Source organism: Lygodium microphyllum, chromosome 16, assembly GCF_053477565.2.
Source record: "Lygodium microphyllum isolate KBCC chromosome 16, Lygodium_microphyllum_v1.1.10, whole genome shotgun sequence".
In the NCBI taxonomy this organism is placed as follows: Eukaryota; Viridiplantae; Streptophyta; class Polypodiopsida; order Schizaeales; family Lygodiaceae; genus Lygodium; species Lygodium microphyllum.
Window position 1 is genome coordinate 72646282 of NC_141150.1, and position 8946 is coordinate 72655227.

At 44.1% G+C, this 8946-nt stretch overlaps 1 pseudogene; it reads left to right on the plus strand.

Annotated features, from left to right (window-relative positions):
- Positions 1–5707: 5707 nt before the first annotated feature.
- Positions 5708–8575, plus strand: LOC148022977 (zeaxanthin 7,8(7',8')-cleavage dioxygenase, chromoplastic pseudogene; annotated as a pseudogene).
- Positions 8576–8946: the final 371 nt, after the last annotated feature.

Below are 8946 nucleotides of genomic sequence, written 5' to 3' on the forward strand. Positions count from 1 at the left end.
TATTCTGTTTGATTTCATTAGGCCAAGAGGGATAATTTTGCGAGGTTTTAAATGTTTTAATTCATTAGGCCAAGAGGGCCGATCAATTTTTGTAGTGAAATGATTTATTTCATTAGGCCAAGAGGGCCGATCAGTTTTTGTAGTGAAATGATTTATTTCATTAGGCCAAGAGGGCCAGTTGTCTGTTTAGTATGGGTGCGGTTAAAGGTTTCTTATCTTAGTTCTGTGCTAGACAGGTTCAAAGAAGAGCTTGGAAGGAGACTATGTCGCACAGAAGTTTCTCGTGGCCCTATCTAGGTGATATCTCTCCTTTACGAGTACCGCATTTTTATGCTATATGTGTCTATTTACTTGTGGGGGATTTTCTTTTCTTATTGGGGACCGGCTTCCAAGGCATGAAGTCGCAGGTTTAGGTTAGGTATGCCTGAGGGAGGTTTGAGTAGTCATTGTCTCCTATAAAGACATTGCCAAGCATCAAAAGACCTATTTCAGAAGGTCGTTCTAGTGACCTTGTTCTGCAAGCCTACTAGGCAGCCATTCTAGGAGTTCTTGTTAGTTGTGAGGCAGTTAGAGAAGCATCCCGAAGGAAAATGATGATAGAGGAAAAAATCCTGAATATCTCAAAGAAAGTAAATATGTACAAAGGTGTGTAAAAAGGGGTTCTCACCCCTATAAAAATAGAAAAGAAAAGAAAGGAAAATTTATAAGCAGTTGACCATCGCCTTGCGAAGGCCTGGTAGGTTCTTGGGGACAAGTCAGACCCGGGGCCAATGCCTTGTCTTCCTAGAGGTGGCGTCTTGCTGGAAAAGAAGAAAGTAAGAAAGGTTGAAGCGAAAATAAAAGTGAGCGTCAGAAAAGAATTAAGTGTCGCGTCGCGAGGGCTTGGTAGGTTCTTGGATACCGATATAGGACCTGAGGCCGATGCCTGTTCTCCTTGGGTCACTATGCTCAGCTCCCTTCTTTTTACATGCCCGAGTATGGAAAAATTAAAAAAAACCCTAAAAGAAGAAATGTGCTAAAATAAAATATTTCTTGATCAGGCTATAGGAGTCCTTGCTTAGTAGGATCTCCTGGTTGTGTTGTCCTTAGTTCGGTAGGTAGTTCAAACCACCACTTAGGGCGACCTCTTGGATAGTTCTTTTTAGTTTGGCCATGTTGGAGCAGTAAGTTAGTGACTAGCTTTGGACCTTCTATCAAATTATGCTAGGCTTACTCCTTGTGGATGTCATGCCTTGGTTTTGTCAGGGGTAGGGTGAGCACTATGTTGTGTTTTAAATGTATCTATTTTGTTTCAGCTTGATGCTTCCTTTGGTTGTTTTGTGCAGATCTATTGTGGGATTCGACAGGCTGAGTCGCCCTATCTCATGGTCGCCAATGAGAGCGGAGTTTTGAGCCCGGGATGTGCCTAAAATTTGCCAAAAAATCCAGAATTTAGGGAAAAAAAATTTAACATCGAAGGCGGCGGCTGCAGCTAGGACGATTTTAAGCACCAAGTGAAAGACAGTTTTTAAAAGGTGTCCGAGCGACACTTATCGATTTTTTATAATTTTTCTGACTGCCGTGCAGGATTCCAAGAGCTGCCAGTCAATGCGGGATGTCAAGACGGACACACATGATTCTTCAAAGCTCGAAATGGAGTCTGGACGGGGAAGAGGCCACAAATTGGCCAAGATACGAAAGGGTGGACACAACTTGGACCAAAGGAGGGGGGTGCCCTTTGGGAATTAAAACCCCCCCCCCCCCCCCCCCCCCCCAAATTTTATGAAGAAACATGGAACAAATGGTGGAGTATGGTGATGTGAACAAGCGGCCGATTTTTGGGCCATCATCCTCCCTAATCATGCATGGAGGCTGTAAAGAAGTCATAGAACCGACATTGGGTCTCAATTTCTCCCTCTTGGCTGATGATATCACTGGTCTTCGCGCAGGATATGGCTGTCCGGATGAAGAGATTAGATTCTAGACTTTCTCTCTCCTCCCTCTCTCTCTTCCCTATAGGCTGTTTATGTGTACCATCTTGAAAGAGGAACCGAGGAGGGAGAATGAAAGAAATGGTGATGAAGATTGATAGAGAGGCTGAATATTGAAGTGCAGCATTCGATGGAGAGCAATGGAGGCTCCGTCTCCTGGTTATGCAGTCATTCAAGGCGTCTCAGGTTACATAAAAACACGGTATGACCATTTTTATGGAAGAAAATGAAGGATTTTTTATAGTTTATGATGATAATTATGTTCTTATTGGATGAAAATTTATTTTTGTGCTGGTTGCATCATGAGTAATTGCTGTGTATCAGAAAATTTTGATTTTTCAATGATTTGCATGCTTTATTTAATTCCTGTAAATCCGAAATACGATTTTTAAGTGGCAAAATGGTAGTTTCTCCGTTTCAGGTGGGTAAAAGATGTTCCCATGAGGGGAAAATGAAAGATAAATTGAATGGGAGTATACTGAAGTGATTGGAATAAGAAAAACCAGAAAATAGTATATTTTATTACTAAATAAATCAAGAAAATGAGAAAAATGAGGGGCAAAATAGAAATACGTCTTGGAAAAATATAATGATTATTTGTGGATGTGTGGTAGTGGCAGAGCATGAGGTTTAGCCTCAATTTGCCCTATCTCTTTGTCAAAGTTTGTGATTTATCGCTTTCTATACATCAAAACATGACAAAATGAACCTCTACACCTATGCAACGAAAGCAATACCTAAACGTAGGGGGTTGGGAGGTTTGAATGGTGTGATTTGCGTGCTGATTATTGTTGATTTTTTTATGCATACCATGAAATAGAGTCCGTGTTATTTTAATTAAGAGGATAGTAGCACGGGCGTCATTAATATCAACATTTTGTGTTTATCTTCATGTTGATATCCATGCCCATGAATGCATCTAAATTGCAAACTAGATGCATTTATAATACCCTTTCCTTATAGTGTACGTGCTATATCGAAAGCACCTAGGATACAAAATTGTCAAGATTGTGGGAGAGAAGGAAGGAGTCTCACTTGTAGCTTTCTTGCTTGCACAATGGGGGAATACACACAAGGGTGGAGGCTGAAAAACAGTTTTTCTCTTCTTAGTTGTGTAAGCCAAAAAGAACTCAAGTACAAAAGAAATAGAAGAACCCTATATATGGGTTTCAAACCAAACTCAACTAACTAAGGTGGCATACTAACTGAGCCACGAACTAGAGTAGATAAGGATAGCTGTCATCTAGCTATTATTCATGAGCTGTGTACCAACCGCATCTGCAACTAACAAGTCGGTGACATAAATGCACAACGGTCACCCTGGCATATCACGAGTGGAGCTCGATATCTCAACAAAAATGGGCCCCCTAATGACTCCCACACTTTTGCAACTTAATCGACTCTTCCATGATTTGCTAACCGACTTAAATGGTCCATCTAACCTATTTGATAGATACACATACATGATCTTTTTTTCACCATTTGGCAACAAAGACCTCAATTGACATACAAAGTAGAACCCAAACGAGTGCCCAAGTTCACATATGGCTTCTCATCACAGAGGCTTCACAACTTTGAGCATCATTTCATTTGGTGGCACCTTCTTGCAAGAATGGGTAATAAAGCATATCTAACATTTTCCAATTCTATACCTATTCAAATAAAGTTATAGATCTAGAAGCACTAGTATGTCTAGCACAAAGCATTTGTGAATCAGTGGTACAATCAAGACATGCTAGGATTGAAACAGCCACAATACATAATTCTAATCTTCATGTTAGCCTTGATCAAACCAATGCCCCTATCCATGTGCAAAAATTCGATTTCCCTCATAGATCACACGTCTTTCTTCACTAAATTCACACATACACTTGGACCTTAGCCATTGTCTTACTCTTGCACTACGAGAAATATGGACTCTCTTTTTTTCCCTTTAAGGGGTTTCTCTCACCTCTCTCTCTCTCTCTCTAAAAAGAGCTTTCAAAATAGTGTTATAACAAGAGATCTTCTACACTTAAGAAAATCTCGTATTTGTATTTTTAATAGAATTTACCTAATTTTTAATCCTCGAACTGTAGGATAAGCTTACTTTTTCTCATGGATAAGATGACTTACACAAGTTTTGTCCAAATAAGGTAAAACTTTACTATAGAACATCCATGGAAGAGAACAATATATGTGTAAATTTTTATTAAGAAAATCTCAGGGCTTTTGTAGAATAAGCATTCCTCTCACAAAACATGTAAAACTCACTTTGTATTTGTGAAGAGAAAATGAAATTTCATAAGCTAAGAGATACGACAAGCAACAATGAGGCTGAAAAATTTCGTTCGGAAAGATAAAGTGGGGAAAGAGAAATGATAAATTTGAGTTCCATCTAAGAAAGAGGGGGAAACTGAAAATGGGAGATATGAAAAATCAAATATTAAAGAATGAGAAAATAAAAAATTGAGTCACAGACATTCAAGAAGTGACAGCCTTATTTTATTGTTGAGGGAAGATTTGGGCCAAGATATGGCTAAAAGATTCATGTTACATGAATCTAGAATCCTAGCTCTCTCATTGGTTAAGTCTGTTTTTGTTTATTCACTCCTTAAGGGGTAAAAAAGAGAGTCCATATAATTTCTCCTAATGATCGGAGTGCTCCATAGGCATTGCCCTTGATATGCCCACCTCCAATACAACATTGTAAAGATTGTCACATAAAAGAAGAGAAAGAGTGAAAACTTTCACACTCAATGTAGCGCCTTTTGCTCAATCGTACCCTTAATCACTCTCTTGTTCACTTTCTCATACAAATTCTCATCAAATAATAAGTGAGGATTCAAGTTGTGTTGCAACCATACATCGGCGCAATTTGAGACTTGCAAAGTGCAAGCAAATCACTATGAGAAGTTTGTGCATATTTGGAGGACTCCGTAGTGCACAAGCTAACGTAGCATGTTACTAGTTAATTAAATAGTTCCTTCCGTGGGTATAACTCCTCGAGCTACGAGTAATGCTTTTGTGTATTGTAATCTTTAAAGAATGTTTGCTTACTCTATCTAAACCTTGTTGCCAGGATGGAAAGGGCGCCATCTAGCGCTAGTAGGAAGACGTAGAGTCGCAAGCCGCTGTGGTTTTTTGCAAACGTCACATCCACAATTGTTTGTAAAGGCGGGATGACTTCCACGTGACAAAATATCGGTCTGTGCACTAGGTCGTAAAGCAGAGGTTCGCGAGTCGTGACCAATCAGTCCAAGTCGTGAAACTATTCGCATTTTCCGAAACGATATACGGCCATTCACGAAGCGTTCAAATATGTGACCGTGTCACGTGTGTTTGGGTGCAGGTTCAAAAATCGCAATCAGAGGGTGCTTCGGACTTCCATCGCTCACCTTTGGCGAAACAGGGGCTGCACGAGCAACGCCGACCAAGTACTAGGGCTGAGGAGATTGGATCATCGTTTACATGGATTTCATTTAATGATTGGGAATTATCTGGTCGGCCGTGCCGTGCTCGCATTGAACCATCGTGGGTCGAGATAGAGAGAGAGATATCTGCTTTACGAGCTAGGGTTAAACCTATTCCTCTTTTCCATGGATGGGAAAAAGTTTTTCGTGAGCACTAGGGAGGCAGGCAGGGAGGGAGGGACGGAGACTCGAGGGAGGGAGCTCAGGGAGGGATGGAGAGTCGAGACTCGAGAGACTGGGATCACGTGTATATACTATATAATTTACGATCAGTTGCACGATCACCAGGGTCCACAAGGATTCGCGTTACGTGCTCTCGTCACATGGAGCTTTAGAGAAACCTTCCCCAAATCAGCTTTCTCGTTCGTCTCTCTCTTGACGTTCTCATTCCTTTCATTTCTCGACAGTGATCACTATAAGAATGTGGCCATACGCAGGTCATGAGGCAAGCTGGATCACACCTGATTAGCCTCAGAAATCTCTGTCTGTCTGTCTTTCTCTCTCTGTCTCTGTCTCTCCCTCTCGCTCACAGCTCATATAGGCAGAGACATGGATCAGTTCATCCAGTTCAGATCAAGCTCAGTATCCACGACGTCGCGTAGTCTCTTACTCGACGCATCTTTAACTGCTCGAGCTCGTCGACCTCCTTCTCTGAGCTCACTCGATAAATCATTCATCAAAATCTCAGCGATTAGATGCTGCGCCGCGCACAGCACGCAGCAGCATAGGATCAGCAATATGATATCTAACGCATATTGTGACGAAGCTAGTACAGCTGCTGATTCAGGGCGGATCACAGAACTGTCCAGCAGCTGCTGCAGTACGACGTCATGGCGGGTGCAGTTGCTCTCTCGGTTTTGCAACGCAGTCGAATGGCTCATCGATGGTAGGCAATCAGCAGCTAATGACGACATCGATGAGCGCGACGATGTCCTCCGGCAGGGCAATTTCGCGCCTGTGCAGTCGGAGTGGGCCCCAGAGGCGTGCCAGCTGGAGCAGGGCAGCCTGCCGGAGTTTCTGCAGGGAGGCGTGTACGTGCGCAATGGGCCCAACAAACGGTACCCCCTGCCGGGCGCTGCCCAGCACTTCTTCGACGGTGACGGCATGCTGCACGCCGTCACGTTCCGGGAAGCGGGGGACTCCCCGACTTACTGCTGCCGCTACACCCGCACTAGCCGCTTCCTGCAGGAGGATCCCGCCGGGCGGGCGCTCTTCCCCAAGGTCTTCGGGATTTCACGGGCCGCGGGCCTCCTCGGGTTCGCCCGCATCGGACTGGCCCTCCTGCGCCACGTGTCCGGTCTGCTGGACCTCTCGCAGGGCATCGGCCTGGCCAACAGCGGCGTGGTGTTCCATCATGGCAAGCTGCTGGCTCTCTCGGAGGACGACTTACCACACGAGGTGCGGGTTGAGGCTGACGGGGATCTGGCAACGGCGGGAAGGTATACCCTCATGCAGCACGGTAGTGCAGAAGCAGTTCCACTGGCCTCCCTCTGGGCCATGACCAGCCACCCCAAGATCGACCCTCGCACGGGGGAGATGCTAGCCTTCGGCTACAACCCGCTTTTCGCCCCGCATCTCACCTACTTCCGCGTCTCCAAGCAAGGCGTTCGATCCAAGGGCATCGATGTGCCCATGAGAGAGCCGTCCATGATGCACGACTTCGCAGTCACGGAGAATTTCGTGGTCTTTCCAGACGTGCAAGTTGTCTTCCGTCCGCTCCGGATCCTTTCGGGGCGCTCGCCTATAGTGTGCGACGCTCGCAAGACACCCCGCTTCGGAGTCCTCCCGCGGGAAGCCAAGGATAGTAGCGCCATCCGCTGGTTCGACGCCCCGGCCTGCAACTGCTTCCATTTCCTGAACGCATGGGAAGAAGAAGAAGATGCAGGGCGAGGCACTGAGCTTGTGCTCATCGTCCCGGCCATCGCACGCGTCGACCACGTGCTGCTCGGCGACCTGCAGAACTTCCAGGTCAGCCTCACCGAGATCCGCTTGAACCTTGACAGCGGCCAGGTCGTCTCCCAGACGCCCATCTGTTCTTCCGGCCTCAATCTCGAGATGGGCAACATCAACCGCAACTTTCTCGGGAGGCCAAACCGGTTCCTGTACATGGGCATCGCGGGCCGCTTCCCCAATTTGGCCGGCATTGTCAAGGTGGATGTCCGCTCCCGTAAGGTGGTGGCGAAACGAAGCTTTAGCGCCGATGAAAGCTACGCCAGTGAGCCCTTCTTCGTTCCCGCTACTTCATCGACATCCGACTCGCACGAAGACCGTGGGTGCGTCGTATGCTTGGTACACCACGAGCCCACCCACACAAGCAGGCTCTTGGTTCTCGACCCCCTTCACCTGCATACCTTGGCGTCCATCGAGCTCCCTCGCAGAGTCCCTTATGGCTTTCATGGCCTCTTCATTTCCAAGGAAGAGCTTGCTCAGAATTCATGAGAAAAATGCATAATCACGCAGTCAATATGCATGAGCGACTACGATATAGGACGTGGATACACCTTTGAGGCATCTTTCAAACTTAGAAACTACTCACAAAAAAGAAAAACACACACATATACATACGCACAAAATATAGCCAGTTAACGCACACGAATTGCCTCTTCGAAACGCCTCGGAAAGTTAGTGCAACTAAAATCTCAACACACACACACACACACACACCAAACTCCAAGGTAGTATGTTCAAACTCCAACTTACTATACAAATTATTCTTATGTCCATTTTGTTCAATGTAATGCGAGTACTTTAGTCTTTAGTGAATCATGATAATGTTGGAGGAAGATGCTAAACTTGTAGTAAGAAAAAGATGTAAGAGTACTTTTATATCACTTTTTACGTGCACAAAGATAGTTGAATTAAAAAATATCAAGAATTACATGCTATTGGGACCACTTGATATAGATTGGACACTTGGTCCTATCAGATTTCCTCAAATTGCCAAGACTACATGACATATCCCAAAACCATGAGAGCTATTTTGTTCCATGCAATCTTAGCATCATCACCTTTGAAGACTCTTGCATTCATCGCCTCCCACAATGTTTTGAGGATCAATGTGTATACAAGAAGTCTAACCTTTTGATCATGTTACTCAATAGTTACAAAACATGCATCTTATCTATTATCTTCTTTGTTTCTTTTTCTGTGCTTGCTTCTTCTCCCACCATCTTTGATCCAGCTCAATCTTCAATTCCACAGCTTTCATCTTGAATGACAATGCAAGAAACCTTTTGGCTCTACTATTTGTCCAAATTGTTATAAGGAGAATGAGCCATAAAAGAGCCCCACATCACTTATCATTAGAAGCCTCTCAACTAAGCTAAATCAAAGATGGGGGCTAAATTAGAATTCCTATAAATAATCATATGATAATATTTTCATTGTTAGCAATGTTCATAAAAAATCAAGGTTTATGTGAAATGACTTCCAAATTCATGAAGTTTGATTTGAAAATCCTTCCAAAATGGTAAAATTATGCATTTTTAGAAAGTTTTCCTTTTTCTTCACACGATCACTACAAG